This window comes from Canis lupus, chromosome 7, assembly GCF_011100685.1.
Source record: "Canis lupus familiaris isolate Mischka breed German Shepherd chromosome 7, alternate assembly UU_Cfam_GSD_1.0, whole genome shotgun sequence".
NCBI lineage: Eukaryota > Metazoa > Chordata > Mammalia > Carnivora > Canidae > Canis > Canis lupus.
Window position 1 is genome coordinate 79,835,723 of NC_049228.1, and position 11,773 is coordinate 79,847,495.

Genomic DNA, 11,773 nt, shown 5'->3' on the forward strand with positions numbered 1-11,773 from the left:
ATCCTGGATTAAAAGGAGACGCTCAATCACTGAGCCACCAGGTGCCCCAAGCAGGTAATCCTTCACCTCTCAGAGTTGGGAGGGAATGCCATCTCAGCTGATTGGGAAGGAGGTTGCACTGGGATATGGGGCGGGAGTGGGGTTATTGTGATCCCAGGAACCTGGGTCCATCCAGTTAAATCCTGAACCCCACTGCGCCTTTCACAGAGGGGGTCCCTGCCACCCTGCCACCCTGGATTTTGAAACCGCTTCCCCGAAGGCTGACGACCTGGAGGGAAGGTTGCTGGGGGTTGGGTGTTGGTGGTGGGCAGAGGGACCAGGCGGGTCCAGAAGGTGGAGCAGGCCTCTGGGAACAGTCCAGGTCCTACTCTATGACCTCTCCCCATTCTGCCTGAGCTCTTCGTGACCAGTCCCTGTCTGCTGGTGAATCCCTCCCAGCCCTGCCCCTGGGATTTCTGCTTGATCTGAACTAGGTTTTGGATTCAAGGCCTTTGGCGGAAGCAGTGGGCACCAAACAGGGTTGTGTGGGTGTCTGTGTTGGGGTCTTGAACCCAAGATCCAGGGAGGAGGTCTCAGAGGTGGGGGTTAAGATTTTGTACATCACAGGGGCGCCTGGGGGGCTCAGTCGGTGAAGCCTCTGCCTTCTGCTCAGGTTATGATCTCAGGGTCCTGGGATCCAGCCCTGCTCAACCACGAATGGGTTTCTCACTCTGCCCCTCCCTGTGCTCGTGCTCCCTCTGTCTCTCAAATAAAATACTAAAAAAGACTATGTATATCACAAACCGGTACAATTTCAAAAAACCTTTCTGGAGGGTCAAAGTAGGATTATCAATATTTTATTTTGCCAAGTAATGACACAAAGCCATGCGGCCTCCCGGCACCACCATCTCAGTCAAAAGGGCTACAAGAGAGTTGCGTAGTGAGAAATATTAGTACATGTTCATTTATGTGGGAGCGTTAGTGCCAAATGGTCTGGGCCAGCCTTATTCACATGAGGTGACGGGGAGCTCACTACCTCTCAGAGCAGCTTTTTGCTTTTTATCAGTTGAAGTGAAACCCGCCTCCATTCTAGTTCTGCAACCCAGAATAAGTGTAAAATCCCATGTCTGGAAAACACCCAAGGAGGGTTTTAATTAACTCCAGGGTGGTAGTGGTGGAGGAGGGGTGGGTGGGGGTGGGAGGTGTTACATTAGGGAGCCGGCAAAGCCATTTTAGTTTGCTCCAACCTGCATTGGCCTGCAGGAAGCACTTTAATAATAATAGTAACTGCTACTTACTGGATGCGTAACCGGGTGCCAGGCACTATGCTAAGCTAAGCGTCTGAGGGAGTTACTTAATCCTCACAAGGACCCTCTGCACACGTGTGGGGCTTTGAGAAGTTAAAAGACTTGCCCACCGTCACTCAGGGAGGAAGCCCTAGGAGAGACCAGGATCTGACTCCAGCGCTGAGTGGTCTTTGTCATTGGTCCCTACGGGGATGTTGATTTGATGGGATCCTGCGTGGTGATTGCCCTGGAACTCAAAATTGGGAAGGTGGCTACCCCACTGGCACCCGGTCCCACTGTTGGGCAGGGCCTCCGATTCCGGAAGCAGGAAGCTGCCCCTCTGTTCCAGCCCCAGGAGGCTGGAATTGGGGTGGGGGCACATGGCCCCCGGTGGTATGGCCGGCTGTGGGTGGGCAGGGAAGGAGGTACATTTGGGGGAAGCCAGGGGGTTCGCTAGTAGCCGACACTCCTCCCCTGGCTGCAGGTGAGTGTGGCCAGGACCCAGGACCAGCCGAGGGGAGGGAAGGTGCCCCCACTGGGAGGAAGCTTTCCCGCTGCCTGGCTCTTCTCCTGTGTCTCAGCTCACCTTCCAGCTTTGGGGTGGCTTGCTGGGTTCTGCACTCTCACTGGGCAGCCGCGTCACTGCCTCCACGCCTTGTGGATACCCCTTGGCCGCAACCAGAAGCCCCGGTTCCCTCATCTCCCTGGCCCTGTCTGCCATTGCCGAATAAACAATCAAGCCCTGCCCTCCCCACCTCATTCAATCTGTAATCATAAAATGCAAATATCTCTCACCCACGTTCCCTTCTTGGACTCCACTTGGATGATTCAATTCAGAGCTTTTGGCGCCTCCGTGGCCTTCTTTCATCTCCTCCGAGTGGCTGGGCCTTTCAGCATCTTCCCTGTAGACCTCACCTTTTAACCTCCTCACCCCAGACCCCAGGCGTTGAGGGCACTTGATATTCCTGCACTCTTCCAAGCAAGTGCTTTCCAGCTTCTTCAATGGGCTGTCTGACCCTTTTCCTTCAGGATGGAACCCAGGCCACACCTCCTCCAGGAGGCCTCCCTCCCTTTGAAAAATATCTGCCCTACATAGACATCTGAGGTGTAGGAATCTGTCTCCCCTACTGAACCATACACTCCTGGCACTTCGGAGCCTTGGTTGGGGCCCCACTTAGGATCTGCTATCCTGACAATTCCTGGCACGAGGCTCAGGCAGGGCTTGTCCCATGAACCAGGGAAGGGGAGGCAGACCCGTGGGATCAGCCTGGGCTGGGAATGGTCAGAACTGTCTGCATTGTGTCCTGGTGTCCTGATCATGCGCTGGGCAGCATTCGGCGCATTCCCGGCGCTTGGGGAAGATCCCAGGTAATCCTCACCACTGCCCTAAACACAGCTGCCAGTGTTAGGCCCATTCTGCAGATGAAGAAACCAAGGTTTGGAGAGCTGCCCAAGGCCCCTAGCTGGTAAGTGGCCAACTTGTGCCTCTCTCTACTATCTCATCTCTGGGTATCTCATGCCCTGGGTCATGGGGTGACTGCATGGGGCAGAGTGGTTTTTTCTTTTTCTTTTTCTTTTTCTTTTTTTTTTTTGAAGATTTTATTTATTCATGAGAGACAGAGACAGAGAGAGAGAGAGAGAGAGAGAGGCAGAGACACAGGCAGAGGGAGAAGCAGGCTCCATGCAGGGAGCCTGATGTGGGACTCAATCCCAGGACTCCAAGGTCATGCCCTGGGCCAAAGGCAGACGCTCAACCCCTGAGCCACCCAAGGGCCCCATGTTTTTCTTTTTCCTAAAACAAGTTCTGGTTTGAATGGACCAAGCTGATCTGATCGCCAAATAGTAGAAGCGACAAGGTGTGTGCGTCTTGGTCGTGCTCAGAGGGTCTTGGTCGTGCTCGGAGGACCTGCGGGTGTTGTGCTCCCTGGGCCCCTGCACGGCAGCCTTGCAGGCAGGCCCGAGAATAGCAGGAGCAAGGCTGGCATCACAGGCTCCCAAGGCCTGCACACGCGCACAGCCTGCGCAGGAGCTCCCCCGCAAGCTTGTGGGCAGGGTGAGGCCCGAAAGCATAGCTGGAGGCTGCATGAGGCTGGGGGCAAGTGGGGCAGGGGGGCTCGGGCTTGGGAGGCCAGGGTTGGAGGACTCACTGAGGCAAGTCACTTAACCTCTCTGAACCTCATTTTCTGAAACAAAATGGACATACTGCCTGCCTCAGGGGGCTGAGAGAGGGATTAGTGAGTAAATACGTCTGAGGAGCTGGCCGGAGGGTGCTGAGCTGAGCCACGCAGGCCTGCTCGTGTCTGACTCCGGGGACCTACCAGGATGGCAGTTTCGTACTGTTTAATCTGCTAGATGCTTGATTCGAGAAGCTGCAGGCAGGGGCCAGAGGGCCGCCGAGCCCGTCACTGAGGTCGGGGAGCAATACTGGGGTGACCCCCTTCTTGTGGCCAGGGCAAGAGGTCAAGGCCGGCATCAGGCAGGAGGCCTGGGGTGTCCCGGCTGCGGGGTGGGGGCCCGAGCCACAGGCCACCGGCAGAGTCGGGGTTCCCGGTGCTTAGGCTGCCAGCTCAGCACTCTCCCAACCCTAAGTGCCCCCCTCTCTTTCTGAAAGTAATGATTTTCTAAAAGTGGAGTCCCTCCCCTCCCCCAGCCGCAATTAATCTACTGAGCACCAAGTGGAGGTGCCCTGAGTACGTTTGGACCCACGCGAGCACCTTAATGAATTTGGGGACGACTTACTGGCGGTCGGGGTGGGCGGGGGGACGCAGGCTGCGGGAGGGCTGGGCCACCAGGCTGGACTCGCCATCCGGTGCCCGGAGCCATAGCAACGGGAGCGCGGAGGGCTTCCTCCTGGGGCGCCCACACAGTGGGCCTTCCCCAGGATTTTGAAGCTGCAGGACCTCAGTCCCCAGCCCCAGGTCACCCCAGGGACACGTGCTGCCCTGGGCCAGGCGAGGCTGGTGGATAAACCCGGGGCGCTTCCCTGGCCTTGCTGGTTAGCGGGGTCTTCAGGGAAGAAAGGCTGCGAGTGTGTTTTGTCCGGGACAAGCCCGCGCCGTGGAGCGCACACTGGACACGAGCTGCTGAAAGAAGAGCCAGACGCTTTGCTCCTCGTGCGGCTTCTCGTGCGGGCACCCGGGGGAAAGTAGCGCCTCGGGGTCTGGGGTCTGGGCCTCGGGCCTGCGGGCAGGACAGGTGCAGCGGTGCAGAGAGCCCCTTGTGTGCCCTGTCGGGGAGACAGGCTCCGACTGTGCCCATTAAGAAGGAGAAACTGAGGACCACAGGTGTCCGTGGCTTCGTGGTGTCCCAGCCAGGGGTGACCCAGCCCCTCCGGGTGGCTCCAAAGGCCCTCCCAGGGCTCTTTTCCCAAAGCACAGCACTTGCCTCCTCTGTGCGAGGACGCCCCTCTTGGCCGCCCTGAAGGAGGACGGGCCACTCAGGGAGCCCCGTGGCTCGCGTGGGCTGGGGGCTGAGGCCCCTTCTGGGCTGAAGCGCCCCGGGGCTGCTCAGCCGAGCCCCGCGTGCTCCCTCTGCCCTCCCTCTGCTGCAGGCACCTGGCAGGTGCACCGGACTGATGGAGGCCCCTGGTGGAGCCACTGCCCGGATTGGGAATACCACTGAAGAGTCTTGAGTGCCACACAGGAGCACCCCCACAGGTCTTTGGTTCACTGGCCCAATACCCCCAATGGCTCCAAGGTCAGACGTTCTGCTAAGGTCCCTCCTGACAGCTGCTCTTGAGTCTGGGGTTGTGGGAGTCCCAGAGTTCCTTCCAAGAGGGCCACGCAGCCGCGGGGATGCTACCTGGCTGAGGGCCCCTGGCCCGCGCCGCACACTCAGGCACTTCCCCCCAGTCTGTGCTGCTTCCCTCTGTTCACCAAGTTTGGTCCTGTCACTGTGGCATGAAGGGGGCCTATGGAGGTCAGGCACCAGCTCTGTCTCTACTCGAATCTTTTGGAGCCCCAACCCAGCCGGAGCTTGCAGTAGGGGCATAGGAAACACCCACCAGCACCCACCGTAGTGGCCGTGGGCCCCAGGTCACCTCCAGGGCGGCCCCGGGACGGATGGCTGGGTGCCCTCCGAGGGCCCGCTCTGTACCTCCTGCAGGCACCCACAGCCCCTCTCCCCCTCAAGCCACCTGTCTCCCTGGGACAAGCCACTTACACCATTTGAGCCCAGGCCCGTGCCCACCTGGGCTTCCTCACTCAGCCAAAGAGAGAGAAAGTTCCAGAGCCGAGGCCTGGCTCAACGGAGCACACGAGGTGACTCACCAGGTAGCATTCCCAGGAGAGCCCCCACCCAGCCCCCTCCCTCGTTGGCCTGCACAGCGCTGTTGGGCGGCGAGGCGCGTCCTGTGTCTCCGCTGTCTAACCCTGTGGGAGGTCTCTGTTGGTCGGTTTGGCCGATTCCCCCACAGAGAGAGACGACGCTGGGGACGCAGGGGCTCCACGCTGCCGGCTGCTGGCCCCCGATCTCTGGACCAGTGCCTCGCGCACGCGGTGGGCGCTCCACGGATAGGCCCTGGGCAAGCCGTGTAGCACGGCGGCGCACCTTCAACTAAAATGTGCCCGCGTAAGTTCCAGGCAGATTCCGTCTTCCCCAAGAAAAGGGAGTTTACTTGCTTTATGTTTGTAAAGAGAAAGAGTGCGTTCTTGTATTTTTCCCCAAAAAAGGTGAACACAAAAGTCTGCCTCCTGGAGTGACAGTGACATCCACTGCCCCTCCTAGCCGGCCCAGCGGGCTGCGGTTCCCCGGGCGCCCTCCAGGTAAGGGCTGTCAGCACCCCATTTTACAGGTGAAGAGATGGAGGCCAAAGGAGGGCCTCACAGTTAGCGAGTGGCCCAAGAGACGTCAGGTCTGCCCAACGCTACACCCCTGAGGCCCGAGCCCCGAGCCCCCACGGGAGGGCGAAAGCTTTGAAAGTGCAATTTTCATGGTTTCTTTGCCTTAAAATAAGGATACATCCTGAAGCCCACGTCCCACTCAGGCAGCTAAAGACTCCAGGGGTGTCTCTGGCAGGAGGCTTCTGCTCCGTGGCCAAGTGGTCCTGTCCCATCAGGGCCTGGAATCTTTCCTGCATCTGGGCTTTGTGTCATCAGCACCGGAGTTTTTAATGACACACTGCAGCCAGGGAAATTACAGTGCCCGGGAGACTCGTCCCAGAGGCCCTGCCCAGGGTAATTCCAGAGCGGGAGAGGATGCTTGGAATAACAAGAAAGACAGGGTCAGGCTGCCAGCCTTAGGTAATGGAACGGTGTGTACTGGTAATGGGGCATGGGGGTGTGGATAGTTTTATTTTATTTATACAGACTTTTGTTTTCAAATTTTAAAAAAACTAACCCCCCCCAATCAAAAGTAAAAGATATCTTCGATGTCATCATTTAAAATCATGCCTTCAGGAGCCACTCCCAGAGGTCATGGAGGCTTTAATACATCCCCTTTCTAAACTTGGCCTCTGCTTCTATAGACACACATACACAATTTTCATAAATGAAGCTATGTATACGTATTGGCCTGCAATCTGCTTATGTCACTTAATAACACATCCCAGACAAGTCTGTAGACCATTCATTTTCATGTCTAGTATTGGAGCTGAGTTTAAAGGATGCTGGTGTTCATTTAAAAGACGTACCACTTGATGCTGAATGAGAGTGAAGGTGTGGGGCGACTGGAACCTTCTGAGGATGGCACATAAAATGGTTTAATGATTTTTTAAAAAATATTTTATTTATTTATTCATAAGAGGGGCAGAGACACAGGCAGAGGGAGAAGCGGGTTCCTTGCCGGGACCCCAATGTGGGACTCGATCCTGGGACCCCAGGATCATGACCTGAGTCAAAGGCAGATGCTCAACCACTGAGCCACCCAGGTGCCCTCATTTTGACCCTTTTAATGCCTCTGTGGGTGGTTGTTAGCATCCCAGGTGCACACCAGAGGCTTGCACACAGAGAATAAGCCCCCTGCCTATAGTATCCCACCCACCCCTTAATTTTGATGGTTCAGTTTGTTAATTTGAGGCCCTCCTATGTGCTAGATCCTGTTGTGCACTGAGGTAAATGACTGGAGTGTCATACAGTCTTTAACAGGTTCATAATTGGGTGCTTAGCCAAACCGATATTCGTTGTTTTAAGTCTTATTTTGGGGGTGCTCAAAAATAGATGAATGTATAAATAAAATTCTGTTCGTTTTGCTGTTTATTTATTTATTATTGCCAAAAGCATTTTATTTACTTATTTACTTTGAGTGAGTTAAGGAAGGTTTTATTTCTATTTTTAAAAAATATTTTATTTAGGGATCCCTGGGTGGCTCAGTGGTGGAGTGTCTGCCTTCAGCTCAGGGCATGACCCTGGGGTCTAGGGATGGAGTCCCACATCAGGCTCCCTGCATGGCGCCTGCTTCTCCCTCTGCCTGTGTCTCAGCCTCTCTCTCTGTGTCTTTCATGAATAAAGTCTTAAAAAATTTTTTAAAGTTTACTCATTATTATTATTTTTTTTAGTATTCTCCACACACAAGGTGGGGCTTGAACCCATGACCCCGAGATCAGGAGTAGCATGTTCCTCCGACGGGGCCAGCCAGGTGCCCCTATGCCCCCATATTTTGCGATAATACTCTTATTCTGGTATTTCTCGATGCACCGATTTTGGATATTATCTATTAAGTTGCTAGTCCCTTTCTAGCTGGGGGTTGGCTCTTGTGAACCTTCACACTCTGCCCTTCTCATCAGTGCTCAGTCCCTGTGTCGGACCCTGCCAGTACTGTTCACCGTTGAACCTTGGAGTGTACTCCAATTGCATTTATTTTCTTACACGACTCCTTGATATCCCTGGAGTTAAGACATGCCAGGTTCTTCTCATGTTCTTAGAGTTCATTGTACTTTCTTTGCCAGTGCTTTCCATGGATCCCAGGCCCTCCTCCACACGGTTTTGTTCAAGGTCCAACCCATCAGACAGCGTGGTTCTCTCCTCAAGCCTTGATCCTTCTGCTCTTGCCACCCGGACTGGTTGCCCTGCTGGCCTAGCGCCCAGCATCCCCCTACTTCTCTGTTGTTTTCAGTTCCTTGTTCCTAGAGCTTGTGAGTTGACCCATCCTGGCTGAGTCTGCCATTTTGGTGCCCATCATTTTTAGTTATTGAAATTTTTTCTTAAAGATTTTATTTATTCATGAGAGACACACAGAGAGAGGCAGAGACACAGGCAGAGGGAGAAGCTGGATCCATGCAGGGAGCCTGATGTGGGACTAGATTCCAGGACCCCAGGATCATGCCCTGAGCCAAAGGCAGACGCTCAACCCCTGAGCCATCCAGAACCCCCAGTGCCCACCATTTTAAAATACTGTTTGGACTACGTCTTCCCTGCTCCATCCCGCTCCCTCTCACCTGCCTGAAGGCTGCGTGGTACAGGGGGAGAGGGAAGGAGCCACTGGCAGCCTCAGCCCCTGTTCCACCGTCTCTGGCGATTCTGTGGTAGCCCTGGGCTTGCAGAGCCCACGCAGCACAAGTGAAGCCCTGTTGACACCTAGGTCCTCCGTTGTCACTGGAGCTCCCCCTCTGGGAGTCACCCCTGACCCCATACAACTTGCATTCCTGACAAAACTGCACGGAGAGCCGGAGAGCCCTCGGCAGCGGAATGCCCTCTCCTGTTGCTTTCTCAGGGATTTTGGTGCCTGTCATATAAAGGGGCCTCCATCCAGCACTTCAGATCCATCGGCCCTGGAAAATGGAGTCACCTTCCTCCTTTACCCCTCACACCATGTGCTTTTCTCTTACCCTGGACTGGGAGTTTCTGAGTAGCACATCGTTTTTGTTTCCCTGCCACAGCCTGAGCTTAGGCACGCCTGGCCTCCGGCCTGAGCACCCCAGAGACCCCCTGGCCCTTCTCCTGGTGCCCATGCTGTCACCCTGCTGATCCACACCCCTGGCTATGGCAGAGGGCTTTTCCTAAAACCCAGCTGTGAGTTGTTTTGTTCCTAAAAGCGATGAACTTCCCCGGCCTGGAATGCATCCCTCTACCCTGTCCCATCTGACGCAACTCATTTCTTCTCTCAAGGTTCAGCCAAATATCCATCTATTCCTCGAAGAAGCCTTCTTGTCTGTCCGGGCCACATCCTGTCACCAGCGAGCTGGGCCACAGGTCGCCTTCCCCCTGCTCTTCCGTCTGCACGCACTCCTCACAGACAAGAACCGTTGTTCGACTGCCGTTGTGCGCCAAGCCCTAGGCTCAGAACTCGACCTATGTGATGCGGTTCCGGGCTGAACCCCAAAGCCCATCAGCGACAGCCTCCTGTGCGTGTGCACTTTTGGTAGCGTGGGCAGGGCATGGGAAACAGGTACCCGGGGGTGGGGGGAGCGCAGTCCAGAGGGTGTCTGTGACTGGTGACTTGCTGTATGTCCCCCGGCTCTCTACCTGGCTCGGGGGAGGATAAGGGGCAAGACGCCTGTTTTCCCAGCTTCCCTAGCGGCCAAGTACGGGCACATGAGCAGAATGGCCAATCGGGTGCCCCCGCTCCGGTCTTAGCAGCAGGATCTGGGAACATAGAAGCAGGGATGCTGCAGAGTCATTCAAGAGGTGGGAAACAGCCACATCCTGTTTCTGGGGAACAGCAGTGTCTGCAGGGCCAACCGCGCGGTCCAGGGCTTGGTGTCCAGCACTGATGTCAGTGGGGAGAGGAGTCATCTGGAGCTCCGTGGCGGGGCCAGTGGGTTCTCCAGAGGCTAGCTTGATGGTGTGGTTTTGGCAGCCACCCCTGCTATGGAGACGTTCTCCGGCCTCCTGTTGATTCTGTGACCTCCCTGGGATCCTGTCGTGACTTTTCCTTTGCGTTGAACTCAGCCAGGATAATCTTCTGCAGTTTGCAGCTCTGAAGACGGACCATGGATAAAAGCCTAGAGAGGCAGAGGGCATGGTTGGCCGCGGGTGTCCCACCGGAACCGGAGGGCTGGGAGGTTCTGCCCTCCTGGGGGTGATGCTGCTCATGGTCTCCTTCCCACCTGATGGTTTCTTGGGCCCTAAGCAGGCAGAGGCCACTCAGCCGGGGCAGAGTTGTAAAGTGAACAAAAGCCCTGGGGCGTGCTCTTAGGAGGACCCAGCCTCGAAACAGAGATGTCCTGGGCTGTGTCCCTCCATCATAAGAGCCATGCAGTTTTAAAACCAAGACCATCCTGGGACACCTGGCAGTCTCAGGGGTTGAGCGTCAGCCTTCAGCTCAGGCTGTGACCCCAGGGTCCCGGGATCAAGTCCCGCATCAGGCCCCCTTCAGGGAGCCTGCTTCTCCCTCTGCTGTGTCTCTGCCTCTCTCTGTGTGTGTCTCATGAATAAATAAATAAAATCTTAAAAAATGAAAATAAAATAAAGCCAAGGCCATCCTTCAGAGCAGCAGGGGCCGCCCCCTCTCTCCTCATGCTCAGGTGGCCTGGGTTCTTGTCTTGCTGCAGTTAATTCACTGTGTGGCTTGGGCAAGTCACTCTTTCCCTGGGTCTCAGAGTCCTCACTTGGAGCCCTGGGGCGCAGGCAGATAAACGTGAGGCCTCCTCTAGGACTAGTGCTTCCAGTGTGAGCACGGAGCCTCTACTCCTCTCCTGCCCTCTACCTAAGCCCTGAACTCCCAGGAAGCCTCTATCAGCACATAGTAGGTGCTCAAAAAGTGTGGATTGACAGTCCGGGCAGTGACAGGCTCTGTTAAGGGGTATGGGTGGGTGGCTGGCTCCTGGGCCGTGACTGAGGATTTTTTTCTGGAAACTCAAGATCTCTCCGTCCTCCTTGGTCTCTACAGAGGACAAGAAGGAGAAGGGGGCATGGCAAGCAGGGTGCTGGCCCTGAAGCAGCCACAGCAGGCACTTTCTGGGAAGCCGCCCCCAGAACCTAGCCCAGTGCAGGCCGAGGAGGCCCCATCTCCAGCCCGTTTCCCTTGAACTGGAGCCAGGCGGTCCTCACGCATTACTCACTGGCGGGGCGGCCCTGGCCCGTGGCCAAGGCAAACAGGCCTCCAGCCTGCCTGGGGCTGGTCGGCCCCAGCTCGGGAGGGGAGGGAGGCGCCCACGCCTGGCCCCTGCTGTGGCCAGCATGCCTGCGTCCCCCTGCCAGCCCAGCCCTTGCCTGGCTGAGGGGTCAGGTTTTGGCCCAGCCTCCACCAGGGTTGGGCCTAGCAGACTCCGTGGAGCTGGTACTGCTGAGGGCCTTGCTCCTACCAGTGCCTGGGTCCTCCCCCTCTGCCAAGAGAGAAGCCATGACTTCTACGCATGTGGCTGATGTGATGGTTTCACATCAGTGCCTGCCACTGACCAGCCCCTGGGACAGCAGAGGAGGAGGGAGCCAAGGCCTGTGCCCTCCCCAAGTTCCATATCTGAATCTCAGGACAGGATCATCTGTTAGAAGTAATGGATGATGATGTCCATCAAATATGGCACATTAGAAGAAGTACAGGGAAGGGACAGACGGCACAGCCTGGGCCGACCATGCAGGAAGTGAGGCCTGGTAGGATGGGGCAAGTTCGAATAGCCATCATGGAGGAAGGGA